General features: G+C 53.5%; 3 pseudogenes; all 3 read right to left on the bottom strand.

Annotated features, from left to right (window-relative positions):
• Window positions 1–1,116: 1,116 nt before the first annotated feature.
• On the bottom strand, window positions 1,117–1,225 carry LOC138559062 (5S ribosomal RNA; annotated as a pseudogene).
• Window positions 1,226–6,949: 5,724 nt separating this feature from the next.
• Window positions 6,950–7,058, bottom strand: LOC138559023 (5S ribosomal RNA; annotated as a pseudogene).
• A 4,747-nt stretch (window positions 7,059–11,805) lies between these two features.
• On the bottom strand, window positions 11,806–11,914 carry LOC138559022 (5S ribosomal RNA; annotated as a pseudogene).
• Window positions 11,915–13,858: the final 1,944 nt, after the last annotated feature.

Genomic DNA, 13,858 nt, shown 5'->3' with positions numbered 1-13,858 from the left:
TCGACTCTTTGGAAGGCAGAGGGCGATGTTGGTTGAGGCCTTACCTTCTCAGGCTGGCGGCCTACAAGTCCAGGAAAGAAGCAGGCCCAGTAACAGCAACTGAGGCCCCCAGCCCAGCCCAGCCCAGCCCAGGCAGGCATCAGCGGAAGGCTGACTCTCTACCCCAGTGCTGGTCCAAGTTGGTTTGGCAAAAGTTTGCAAAGAAGATGCCTGTAAATTTAACTCACGCCACACTAGCACTCACCCAGGCGTCGGTTCCTTACAATAATAGAAAGCATCTCTAAAAAAGAAGAAATAAACACACACACAATTTTCCTGCTTCTATCCTCTCGACTCCTTGGAAGGCGGAGGGCAACCTTCGCCGCTGGTGGCCTTCACATGCAGGAAAGAAGCACACCCAGGAACAGCAGCTGAGGCTCCCAGCCCAGGCAGGCTTCAGCTGAAGGCCGACTTGGGAAGCACTGAGGCCAGACCCTGGGCTCCTGGGTCCCTCGGCTGAAGGCTCGAGCAGTGCTCGACCAGGCTCGATCAGGCGAGATATTAGGTAGCATGGGGCCCAGCTGGGACTTCTAGGAAGCTTAGGGTGACGGCCGCTTCTGCCCCATCATCCAGAGGCCTGGCTATGGAGAGGCATGATGTGGCATCCCTCCCTTCCTGCCTCTTGTAGGCACTTCTCCCCCGTGAGCACTTCCCGCTCCAAGTGTCCCCTTGTCTCCCAGGGTGCACTCTTCCTCTAGAGCCCACATATGCAGATGAGGCCCATCCACTTGCCTCCCCTAGCTGTAGGGGGCCTTGCGCGTCCACTGGAGAGAAAACGGGGAGACGCTGGAGGTGCTTTGCCAGGGACACGAGTGGCCCTTTCTGGCTGCATCCACCCACCCGAGGCGGCAAGCTGCTGCCCTGGCTTCAGTCTCCTGCTGCTGCTGCTGCTGCTCCAAGTTAGTTTGGCGACAACGTGTCCGCCTCTGACGGGGCTCTGCATTGGAGCGAGGGCTGCTGTCTGCCCCTGTGCCTTTTTCACGCGCCGTGTTTGTTAAAATTAAAAGCGGAATGGAGGAAAAATGTAGTTCAAGACGGAGAAGACGAACGCCGCCTATCGGGCACAGAGTAGCAAAATGCCTACAGCACCTGGTATTCCCAGGCGGTCTCCCATCCAAGTACTAACCAGGCCCGACCCTGCTTAGCTTCCGAGATCGGGCGCATTCAGGGTGGTAAGGCCGTAGGCGAAGAGTGCGCCGATTCCGAGCCTCTTGTGCTGTGTCGGCTCCTCCGACGTCCACTGCCCTCTTGCAAGGCTGAACGCTGTCCTCTGCAGTGTGCTTCTGCCCTTCTTTTTGCCTCAAGCTCAGGAGCCACAGCTGCCAGCTTGGAAAAGCAACGAGCAGCTCCATGCACCCACTTTTGAAATACCCACTTGCCTACTCATGTTTGCAAAGAAAGTGTCTGTAAATTCAGGCCAAGCCACACTTGCACTCACTCACCCAAGCATCCGTTCCTTACAAAACTGTAAAAAAAAACTCGGAAAGAAAGATGGAAATAAACACACACACAATTTTCCTGCTGGGGGCTCCTCGACGCTTTGGAAGGCAGAGGGTGATGTTGGTTGAGGCCCTTACCATCTCGGGCTGGTGGCCTACAAGTCCAGGAAAGAAGCAGGCCCAGTAACAGCAGCTGAGGCCCCCAGCCCAGCCCAGGCAGGCATCAGCTTAAGGCTGACTCTCTACCCCACTGCTGCCCCAAGTTGGTTTGGCAAAAGTTTGCAAAGAAGCTGCCCGTGAATTTACCTCAAGCCACACTAGCACTCACCCAGGCGTCAGTTCCTTACAAAAATAGAAAGCACCTCTAAAAAAAGAAGAAATAAACACACACACAATTTTCCTGCTGCGGTCTCCTCGACTCTTTGGAAGGCAGAGGGCGATGTTGGTTGAGGCCTTACCTTCTCAGGCTGGCGGCCTACAAGTCCAGGAAAGAAGCAGGCCCAGTAACAGCAACTGAGGCCCCCAGCCCAGCCACGCCTAGGCAGGCATCAGCGGAAGGCTGACTCTCTACCCCAGTGCTGCCCCAAGTTGTTTTGGCAAAAGTTTGCAAAGAAGCTGCCCGTAAATTTACCTCAAGCCACACTAGCACTCACCCAGGCGTCGGTTCCTTACAAAAATAGAAAGCATCTCTAAAAAAGAAGAAATAAACACACACACAATTTTCCTGCTGGGGACTCCTCGACTCTTTGGAAGGCAGAGGGCGATGTTGGTTGAGGCCCTTACTTTCTCCGGCTGGTGGCCTACAAGTCCAGGAAAGAAGCCGGCCCAGTAACAGCAGCTGAGGCCCCCAGCCCAGCCACGCCTAGGCAGGCATCAGCAGAAGGCTGACTCTCTACCCCACTGCTGCCCCAAGTTGGTTTGGCAAAAGTTTGCAAAGAAGATGCCTGTAAATTTAACTCACGCCACACTAGCACTCACCCAGGCGTCAGTTCCTTACAAAAATAGAAAGCACCTCTAAAAAAAGAAGAAATAAACACACACACAATTTTCCTGCTGGGGGCTCCTCGACTCTTTGGAAGGCAGAGGGTGATGTTGGTTGAGGCCCTTACCATCTCGGGCTGGTGACCTACAAGTCCAGGAAAGAAGCAGGCCCAGTAACAGCAGCTGAGGCCCCCAGCCCAGCCCAGCCCAGGCAGGCATCAGCTTAAGGCTGACTCTCTACCCCACTGCTGCCCCAAGTTGGTTTGGCAAAAGTTTGCAAAGAAGCTGCCCGTGAATTTACCTCAAGCCACACTAGCACTCACCCAGGCGTCAGTTCCTTACAAAAATAGAAAGCACCTCTAAAAAAAGAAGAAATAAACACACACACAATTTTCCTGCTGCGGTCTCCTCGACTCTTTGGAAGGCAGAGGGCGATGTTGGTTGAGGCCTTACCTTCTCAGGCTGGCGGCCTACAAGTCCAGGAAAGAAGCAGGCCCAGTAACAGCAACTGAGGCCCCCAGCCCAGCCACGCCTAGGCAGGCATCAGCGGAAGGCTGACTCTCTATCCCAGTGCTGCCCCAAGTTGATTTGGCAAAAGTTTGCAAAGAAGCTGCCCGTAAATTTACCTCAAGCCACACTAGCACTCACCCAGGCGTCGGTTCCTTACAAAAATAGAAAGCATCTCTAAAAAAAGAAGAAATAAACACACACAATTTTCCTGCTGGGGTCTCCTCGACTCTTTGGAAGGCAGAGGGCGATGTTGGTTGAGGCCCTTACCTTCTCGGGCTGGTGGCCTACAAGTCCAGGAAAGAAGCAGGCCCAGTAACAGCAGCTGAGGCCCCCAGACCAGCCCAGCCCAGGCAGGCATCAGCTGAAGGCTGACTCTCTACCCCACTGCTGCTCCAAGTTGGTTTGGCAAAAGTTTGCAAAGAAGATGCCTGTAAATTTAGCTCACGCCACACTAGCACTCACCCAGGCGTCGGTTCCTTACAAAAATAGAAAGCATCTCTAAAAAAGAAGAAATAAACACACACACAATTTTCCTGCTGGGGACTCCTCGACTCTTTGGAAGGCAGAGGGCGATGTTGGTTGAGGCCCTTACTTTCTCCGGCTGGTGGCCTACAAGTCCAGGAAAGAAGCAGGCCCAGTAACAGCAGCTGAGGCCCCCAGCCCAGCCACGCCTAGGCAGGCATCAGCAGAAGGCTGACTCTCTACCCCACTGCTGCCCCAAGTTGGTTTGGCAAAAGTTTGCAAAGAAGATGCCTGTAAATTTAACTCACGCCACACTAGCACTCACCCAGGCGTCAGTTCCTTACAAAAATAGAAAGCACCTCTAAAAAAAGAAGAAATAAACACACACACAATTTTCCTGCTGCGGTCTCCTCGACTCTTTGGAAGGCAGAGGGCGATGTTGGTTGAGGCCTTACCTTCTCAGGCTGGCGGCCTACAAGTCCAGGAAAGAAGCAGGCCCAGTAACAGCAACTGAGGCCCCCAGCCCAGCAACGCCTAGGCAGGCATCAGCAGAAGGCTGACTCTCTACCCGACTGCTGCCCCAAGTTGGTTTGGCAAAAGTTTGCAAAGAAGATGCCTGTAAATTTAACTCACGCCACACTAGCACTCACCCAGGCGTCGGTTCCTTACAATAATAGAAAGCATCTCTAAAAAAGAAGAAATAAACACACACACAATTTTCCTGCTGGGGTCTCCTCGACTCTTTGGAAGGCAGAGGGCGATGTTGGTTGAGGCCCTTACTTTCTCCGGCTGGTGGCCTACAAGTCCAGGAAAGAAGCAGGCCCAGTAACAGCAGCTGAGGCCCCCAGCCCAGCCACGCCTAGGCAGGCATCAGCAGAAGGCTGACTCTCTACCCCACTGCTGCCCCAAGTTGGTTTGGCAAAAGTTTGCAAAGAAGATGCCTGTAAATTTAACTCATGCCACACTAGCACTCACCCAGGCGTCAGTTCCTTACAAAAATAGAAAGCACCTCTAAAAAAAGAAGAAATAAACACACACACAATTTTCCTGCTGCGGTCTCCTCGACTCTTTGGAAGGCAGAGGGCGATGTTGGTTGAGGCCTTACCTTCTCAGGCTGGCGGCCTACAAGTCCAGGAAAGAAGCAGGCCCAGTAACAGCAACTGAGGCCCCCAGCCCAGCCACGCCTAGGCAGGCATCAGCGGAAGGCTGACTCTCTACCCCAGTGCTGCCCCAAGTTGGTTTGGCAAAAGTTTGCAAAGAAGCTGCCCGTAAATTTACCTCAAGCCACACTAGCACTCACCCAGGCGTCGGTTCCTTACAAAAATAGAAAGCATCTCTAAAAAAAGAAGAAATAAACACACACAATTTTCCTGCTGGGGTCTCCTCGACTCTTTGGAAGGCAGAGGGCGATGTTGGTTGAGGCCTTACCTTCTCGGGCTGGTGGCCTACAAGTCCAGGAAAGAAGCAGGCCCAGTAACAGCAGCTGAGGCCCCCAGACCAGCCCAGCCCAGGCAGGCATCAGCTGAAGGCTGACTCTCTACCCCACTGCTGCTCCAAGTTGGTTTGGCAAAAGTTTGCAAAGAAGATGCCTGTAAATTTAGCTCACGCCACACTAGCACTCACCCAGGCGTCGGTTCCTTACAAAAATAGGAAGCATCTCTAAAAAAGAAGAAATAAACACACACACAATTTTCCTGCTGGGGACTCCTCGACTCTTTGGAAGGCAGAGGGCGATGTTGGTTGAGGCCCTTACTTTCTCCGGCTGGTGGCCTACAAGTCCCGGAAAGAAGCAGGCCCAGTAACAGCAGCTGAGGCCCCCAGCCCAGCCACGCCTAGGCAGGCATCAGCAGAAGGCTGACTCTCTACCCCACTGCTGCCCCAAGTTGGTTTGGCAAAAGTTTGCAAAGAAGCTGCCCGTGAATTTACCTCAAGCCACACTAGCACTCACCCAGGCGTCAGTTCCTTGCAAAAATAGAAAGCACCTCTAAAAAAAGAAGAAATAAACACACACACAATTTTCCTGCTGCGGTCTCCTCGACTCTTTGGAAGGCAGAGGGCGATGTTGGTTGAGGCCTTACCTTCTCAGGCTGGCGGCCTACAAGTCCAGGAAAGAAGCAGGCCCAGTAACAGCAACTGAGGCCCCCAGCCCAGCCCAGCCCAGCCCAGGCAGGCATCAGCGGAAGGCTGACTCTCTACCCCAGTGCTGCTCCAAGTTGGTTTGGCAAAAGTTTGCAAAGAAGCTGCCCGTGAATTTACCTCAAGCCACACTAGCACTCACCCAGGCGTCAGTTCCTTGCAAAAATAGAAAGCACCTCTAAAAAAAGAAGAAATAAACACACACACAATTTTCCTGCTGCGGTCTCCTCGACTCTTTGGAAGGCAGAGGGCGATGTTGGTTGAGGCCTTACCTTCTCAGGCTGGCGGCCTACAAGTCCAGGAAAGAAGCAGGCCCAGTAACAGCAGCTGAGGCCCCCAGCCCAGCCCAGCCCAGGCAGGCATCAGCGGAAGGCTGACTCTCTACCCCAGTGCTGGTCCAAGTTGGTTTGGCAAAAGTTTGCAAAGAAGATGCCTGTAAATTTAACTCACGCCACACTAGCACTCACCCAGGCGTCGGTTCCTTACAATAATAGAAAGCATCTCTAAAAAATAAGAAATAAACACACACACAATTTTCCTGCTTCTATCCCCTCGACTCCTTAGAAGGCGGAGGGCAACCTTCGCCGCTGGTGGCCTTCACATGCAGGAAAGAAGCACACCCAGGAACAGCAGCTGAGGCTCCCAGCCCAGGCAGGCTTCAGCTGAAGGCCGACTTGGGAAGCACTGAGGCCAGACCCTGGGCTCCTGGGTCCCTCGGCTGAAGGCTCGAGGCCAGACCCCTTGGCTTCTGTGCCCCTTGGCTGAAGGCTCGACCAGTGCTCGACCAGGCTCGATCAGGCGAGATATTAGGTAGCATGGGGCCCAGCTGGGACTTCTAGGAAGCTTAGGGTGACGGCCGCTTCTGCCCCATCATCCAGAGGCCTGGCTATGGAGAGGCATGATGTGGCCTCCCTCCCTTCCTGCCTCTTGTAGGCACTTCTTCCCCGTGAGCACTTCCCGCTCCAAGTGTCCCCTTGTCTCCCAGGGTGCACTCTTCCTCTAGAGCCCACATATGCAGATGAGGCCCATCCACTTGCCTCCCCTAGCTGTAGGGGGCCTTGCGCGTCCACTGGAGAGAAAACGGGGAGACGCTGGAGGTGCTTTGCCAGGGACACGAGTGGCCCTTTCTGGCTGCATCCACCCACCCGAGGCGGCAAGCTGCTGCCCTGGCTTCAGTCTCCTGCTGCTGCTGCTGCTGCTCCAAGTTAGTTTGGCGACAACGTGTCCGCCTCTGACGGGGCTCTGCATTGGAGCGAGGGCTGCTGTCTGCCCCTGTGCCTTTTTCACGCGCCGTGTTTGTTAAAATTAAAAGCGGAATGGAGGAAAAATGTAGTTCAAGACGGAGAAGACGAACGCCGCCTATCGGGCACAGAGTAGCAAAATGCCTACAGCACCTGGTATTCCCAGGCGGTCTCCCATCCAAGTACTAACCAGGCCCGACCCTGCTTAGCTTCCGAGATCGGGCGCATTCAGGGTGGTATGGCCGTAGGCGAAGAGTGCGCCGATTCCGAGCCTCTTTTGCTGTGTCGGCTCCTCCGACGTCCACTGCCCTCTTGCAAGGCAGAACGCTGTCCTCTGCAGTGTGCTTCTGCCCTTCTTTTTGCCTCAAGCTCAGGAGCCACAGCTGCCAGCTTGGAAAAGCAACGAGCAGCTCCATGCACCCACTTTTGAAATACCCACTTGCCTACTCATGTTTGCAAAGAAAGTGTCTGTAAATTCAGGCCAAGCCACACTTGCACTCACTCACCCAAGCATCCGTTCCTTACAAAACTTTAAAAAAAAACTCGGAAAGAAAGATGGAAATAAACACACACACAATTTTCCTGCTGGGGCTCCTCGACGCTTTGGAAGGCAGAGGGTGATGTTGGTTGAGGCCCTTACCATCTCGGGCTGGTGGCCTACAAGTCCAGGAAAGAAGCAGGCCCAGTAACAGCAGCTGAGGCCCCCAGCCCAGCCCAGGCAGGCATCAGCTTAAGGCTGACTCTCTACCCCACTGCTGCCCCAAGTTGGTTTGGCAAAAGTTTGCAAAGAAGCTGCCCGTGAATTTACCTCAAGCCACACTAGCACTCACCCAGGCGTCAGTTCCTTACAAAAATAGAAAGCACCTCTAAAAAAAGAAGAAATAAACACACACACAATTTTCCTGCTGCGGTCTCCTCGACTCTTTGGAAGGCAGAGGGCGATGTTGGTTGAGGCCTTACCTTCTCAGGCTGGCGGCCTACAAGTCCAGGAAAGAAGCAGGCCCAGTAACAGCAACTGAGGCCCCCAGCCCAGCCACGCCTAGGCAGGCATCAGCGGAAGGCTGACTCTCTACCCCAGTGCTGCCCCAAGTTGTTTTGGCAAAAGTTTGCAAAGAAGCTGCCCGTAAATTTACCTCAAGCCACACTAGCACTCACCCAGGCGTCGGTTCCTTACAAAAATAGAAAGCATCTCTAAAAAAGAAGAAATAAACACACACACAATTTTCCTGCTGGGGACTCCTCGACTCTTTGGAAGGCAGAGGGCGATGTTGGTTGAGGCCCTTACTTTCTCCGGCTGGTGGCCTACAAGTCCAGGAAAGAAGCAGGCCCAGTAACAGCAGCTGAGGCCCCCAGCCCAGCCACGCCTAGGCAGGCATCAGCAGAAGGCTGACTCTCTACCCCACTGCTGCCCCAAGTTGGTTTGGCAAAAGTTTGCAAAGAAGATGCCTGTAAATTTAACTCACGCCACACTAGCACTCACCCAGGCGTCAGTTCCTTACAAAAATAGAAAGCACCTCTAAAAAAAGAAGAAATAAACACACACACAATTTTCCTGCTGCGTCTCCTCGACTCTTTGGAAGGCAGAGGGCGATGTTGGTTGAGGCCTTACCTTCTCAGGCTGGCGGCCTACAAGTCCAGGAAAGAAGCAGGCCCAGTAACAGCAACTGAGGCCCCCAGCCCAGCCACGCCTAGGCAGGCATCAGCGGAAGGCTGACTCTCTACCCCAGTGCTGCCCCAAGTTGGTTTGGCAAAAGTTTGCAAAGAAGCTGCCCGTAAATTTACCTCAAGCCACACTAGCACTCACCCAGGCGTCGGTTCCTTACAATAATAGAAAGCATCTCTAAAAAAGAAGAAATAAACACACACACAATTTTCCTGCTGCGGTCTCCTCGACTCTTTGGAAGGCAGAGGGCGATGTTGGTTGAGGCCTTACCTTCTCAGGCTGGCGGCCTACAAGTCCAGGAAAGAAGCAGGCCCAGTAACAGCAACTGAGGCCCCCAGCCCAGCAACGCCTAGGCAGGCATCAGCAGAAGGCTGACTCTCTACCCGACTGCTGCCCCAAGTTGGTTTGGCAAAAGTTTGCAAAGAAGATGCCTGTAAATTTAACTCACGCCACACTAGCACTCACCCAGGCGTCGGTTCCTTACAATAATAGAAAGCATCTCTAAAAAAGAAGAAATAAACACACACACAATTTTCCTGCTGGGGTCTCCTCGACTCTTTGGAAGGCAGAGGGCGATGTTGGTTGAGGCCCTTACTTTCTCCGGCTGGTGGCCTACAAGTCCAGGAAAGAAGCAGGCCCAGTAACAGCAGCTGAGGCCCCCAGCCCAGCCACGCCTAGGCAGGCATCAGCAGAAGGCTGACTCTCTACCCCACTGCTGCCCCAAGTTGGTTTGGCAAAAGTTTGCAAAGAAGATGCCTGTAAATTTAACTCATGCCACACTAGCACTCACCCAGGCGTCAGTTCCTTACAAAAATAGAAAGCACCTCTAAAAAAAGAAGAAATAAACACACACACAATTTTCCTGCTGCGGTCTCCTCGACTCTTTGGAAGGCAGAGGGCGATGTTGGTTGAGGCCTTACCTTCTCAGGCTGGCGGCCTACAAGTCCAGGAAAGAAGCAGGCCCAGTAACAGCAACTGAGGCCCCCAGCCCAGCCACGCCTAGGCAGGCATCAGCGGAAGGCTGACTCTCTACCCCAGTGCTGCCCCAAGTTGGTTTGGCAAAAGTTTGCAAAGAAGCTGCCCGTAAATTTACCTCAAGCCACACTAGCACTCACCCAGGCGTCGGTTCCTTACAAAAATAGAAAGCATCTCTAAAAAAAGAAGAAATAAACACACACAATTTTCCTGCTGGGGTCTCCTCGACTCTTTGGAAGGCAGAGGGCGATGTTGGTTGAGGCCCTTACCTTCTCGGGCTGGTGGCCTACAAGTCCAGGAAAGAAGCAGGCCCAGTAACAGCAGCTGAGGCCCCCAGACCAGCCCAGCCCAGGCAGGCATCAGCTGAAGGCTGACTCTCTACCCCACTGCTGCTCCAAGTTGGTTTGGCAAAAGTTTGCAAAGAAGATGCCTGTAAATTTAGCTCACGCCACACTAGCACTCACCCAGGCGTCGGTTCCTTACAAAAATAGAAAGCATCTCTAAAAAAGAAGAAATAAACACACACACAATTTTCCTGCTGGGGACTCCTCGACTCTTTGGAAGGCAGAGGGCGATGTTGGTTGAGGCCCTTACTTTCTCCGGCTGGTGGCCTACAAGTCCCGGAAAGAAGCAGGCCCAGTAACAGCAGCTGAGGCCCCCAGCCCAGCCACGCCTAGGCAGGCATCAGCAGAAGGCTGACTCTCTACCCCACTGCTGCCCCAAGTTGGTTTGGCAAAAGTTTGCAAAGAAGCTGCCCGTGAATTTACCTCAAGCCACACTAGCACTTACCCAGGCGTCAGTTCCTTGCAAAAATAGAAAGCACCTCTAAAAAAAGAAGAAATAAACACACACACAATTTTCCTGCTGCGGTCTCCTCGACTCTTTGGAAGGCAGAGGGCGATGTTGGTTGAGGCCTTACCTTCTCAGGCTGGCGGCCTACAAGTCCAGGAAAGAAGCAGGCCCAGTAACAGCAACTGAGGCCCCCAGCCCAGCCCAGCCCAGCCCAGGCAGGCATCAGCGGAAGGCTGACTCTCTACCCCAGTGCTGCTCCAAGTTGGTTTGGCAAAAGTTTGCAAAGAAGCTGCCCGTGAATTTACCTCAAGCCACACTAGCACTCACCCAGGCGTCAGTTCCTTGCAAAAATAGAAAGCACCTCTAAAAAAAGAAGAAATAAACACACACACAATTTTCCTGCTGCGGTCTCCTCGACTCTTTGGAAGGCAGAGGGCGATGTTGGTTGAGGCCTTACCTTCTCAGGCTGGCGGCCTACAAGTCCAGGAAAGAAGCAGGCCCAGTAACAGCAGCTGAGGCCCCCAGCCCAGCCCAGCCCAGGCAGGCATCAGCGGAAGGCTGACTCTCTACCCCAGTGCTGGTCCAAGTTGGTTTGGCAAAAGTTTGCAAAGAAGATGCCTGTAAATTTAACTCAAGCCACACTAGCACTCACCCAGGCGTCGGTTCCTTACAATAATAGAAAGCATCTCTAAAAAAGAAGAAATAAACACACACACAATTTTCCTGCTTCTATCCCCTCGACTCCTTAGAAGGCGGAGGGCAACCTTCGCCGCTGGTGGCCTTCACATGCAGGAAAGAAGCACACCCAGGAACAGCAGCTGAGGCTCCCAGCCCAGGCAGGCTTCAGCTGAAGGCCGACTTGGGAAGCACTGAGGCCAGACCCTGGGCTCCTGGGTCCCTCGGCTGAAGGCTCGAGGCCAGACCCCTTGGCTTCTGTGTCCCTTGGCTGAAGGCTCGACCAGTGCTCGACCAGGCTCGATCAGGCGAGATATTAGGTAGCATGGGGCCCAGCTGGGACTTCTAGGAAGCTTAGGGTGACGGCCGCTTCTGCCCCATCATCCAGAGGCCTGGCTATGGAGAGGCATGATGTGGCCTCCCTCCCTTCCTGCCTCTTGTAGGCACTTCTCCCCCGTGAGCACTTCCCGCTCCAAGTGTCCCCTTGTCTCCCAGGGTGCACTCTTCCTCTAGAGCCCACATATGCAGATGAGGCCCATCCACTTGCCTCCCCTAGCTGTAGGGGGCCTTGCGCGTCCACTGGAGAGAAAACGGGGAGACGCTGGAGGTGCTTTGCCAGGGACACGAGTGGCCCTTTCTGGCTGCATCCACCCACCCGAGGCGGCAAGCTGCTGCCCTGGCTTCAGTCTCCTGCTGCTGCTGCTGCTGCTCCAAGTTAGTTTGGCGACAACGTGTCCGCCTCTGACGGGGCTCTGCATTGGAGCGAGGGCTGCTGTCTGCCCCTGTGCCTTTTTCACGCGCCGTGTTTGTTAAAATTAAAAGCGGAATGGAGGAAAAATGTAGTTCAAGACGGAGAAGACGAACCCCGCCTATCGGGCACAGAGTAGCAAAATGCCTACAGCACCTGGTATTCCCAGGCGGTCTCCCATCCAAGTACTAACCAGGCCCGACCCTGCTTAGCTTCCGAGATCGGGCGCATTCAGGGTGGTATGGCCGTAGGCGAAGAGTGCGCCGATTCCGAGCCTCTTGTGCTGTGTCGGCTCCTCCGACGTCCACTGCCCTCTTGCAAGGCTGAACGCTGTCCTCTGCAGTGTGCTTCTGCCCTTCTTTTTGCCTCAAGCTCAGGAGCCACAGCTGCCAGCTTGGAAAAGCAACGAGCAGCTCCATGCACCCACTTTTGAAATACCCACTTGCCTACTCATGTTTGCAAAGAAAGTGTCTGTAAATTCAGGCCAAGCCACACTTGCACTCACTCACCCAAGCATCCGTTCCTTACAAAACTTTAAAAAAAAACTCGGAAAGAAAGATGGAAATAAACACACACACAATTTTCCTGCTGGGGGCTCCTCGACGCTTTGGAAGGCAGAGGGTGATGTTGGTTGAGGCCCTTACCATCTCGGGCTGGTGGCCTACAAGTCCAGGAAAGAAGCAGGCCCAGTAACAGCAGCTGAGGCCCCCAGCCCAGCCCAGGCAGGCATCAGCTTAAGGCTGACTCTCTACCCCACTGCTGCCCCAAGTTGGTTTGGCAAAAGTTTGCAAAGAAGCTGCCCGTGAATTTACCTCAAGCCACACTAGCACTCACCCAGGCGTCAGTTCCTTACAAAAATAGAAAGCACCTCTAAAAAAAGAAGAAATAAACACACACACAATTTTCCTGCTGCGGTCTCCTCGACTCTTTGGAAGGCAGAGGGCGATGTTGGTTGAGGCCTTACCTTCTCAGGCTGGCGGCCTACAAGTCCAGGAAAGAAGCAGGCCCAGTAACAGCAACTGAGGCCCCCAGCCCAGCCACGCCTAGGCAGGCATCAGCGGAAGGCTGACTCTCTACCCCAGTGCTGCCCCAAGTTGGTTTGGCAAAAGTTTGCAAAGAAGCTGCCCGTAAATTTACCTCAAGCCACACTAGCACTCACCCAGGCGTCGGTTCCTTACAAAAATAGAAAGCATCTCTAAAAAAGAAGAAATAAACACACATACAATTTTCCTGCTGGGGACTCCTCGACTCTTTGGAAGGCAGAGGGCGATGTTGGTTGAGGCCCTTACTTTCTCCGGCTGGTGGCCTACAAGTCCAGGAAAGAAGCAGGCCCAGTAACAGCAGCTGAGGCCCCCAGCCCAGCCACGCCTAGGCAGGCATCAGCAGAAGGCTGACTCTCTACCCCACTGCTGCCCCAAGTTGGTTTGGCAAAAGTTTGCAAAGAAGATGCCTGTAAATTTAACTCACGCCACACTAGCACTCACCCAGGCGTCAGTTCCTTACAAAAATAGAAAGCACCTCTAAAAAAAGAAGAAATAAACACACACACAATTTTCCTGCTGCGTCTCCTCGACTCTTTGGAAGGCAGAGGGCGATGTTGGTTGAGGCCTTACCTTCTCAGGCTGGCGGCCTACAAGTCCAGGAAAGAAGCAGGCCCAGTAACAGCAACTGAGGCCCCCAGCCCAGCCACGCCTAGGCAGGCATCAGCGGAAGGCTGACTCTCTACCCCAGTGCTGCCCCAAGTTGGTTTGGCAAAAGTTTGCAAAGAAGCTGCCCGTAAATTTACCTCAAGCCACACTAGCACTCACCCAGGCGTCGGTTCCTTGCAAAAATAGAAAGCATCTCTAAAAAAAGAAGAAATACACACACACAATTTTCCTGCTGGGGACACCTCGACTCTTTGGAAGGCAGAGGGCGATGTTGGTTGAGGCCCTTACCTTCTCGGGCTGGTGGCCTACAAGTCCAGGAAAGAAGCAGGCCCAGTAACAGCAGCTGAGGCCCCCAGACCAGCCCAGCCCAGGCAGGCATCAGCTGAAGGCTGACTCTCTACCCCACTGCTGCTCCAAGTTGGTTTGGCAAAAGTTTGCAAAGAAGATGCCTGTAAATTTAGCTCACGCCACACTAGCACTCACCCAGGCGTCGTTTCCTTACAAAAATAGAAAGCATCTCTAAAAAAGAAGAAATAAACACACACACA

Source organism: Ambystoma mexicanum, unplaced genomic scaffold (genome assembly GCF_040938575.1).
Source record: "Ambystoma mexicanum isolate Mex_15411 unplaced genomic scaffold, UKY_AmexF1_1 Mex_scaf34, whole genome shotgun sequence".
NCBI classification, from domain to species: domain Eukaryota; kingdom Metazoa; phylum Chordata; class Amphibia; order Caudata; family Ambystomatidae; genus Ambystoma; species Ambystoma mexicanum.
Note: the sequence above shows the minus strand (reverse complement) of the source record. Positions and strands in the feature narration are given on the sequence as shown.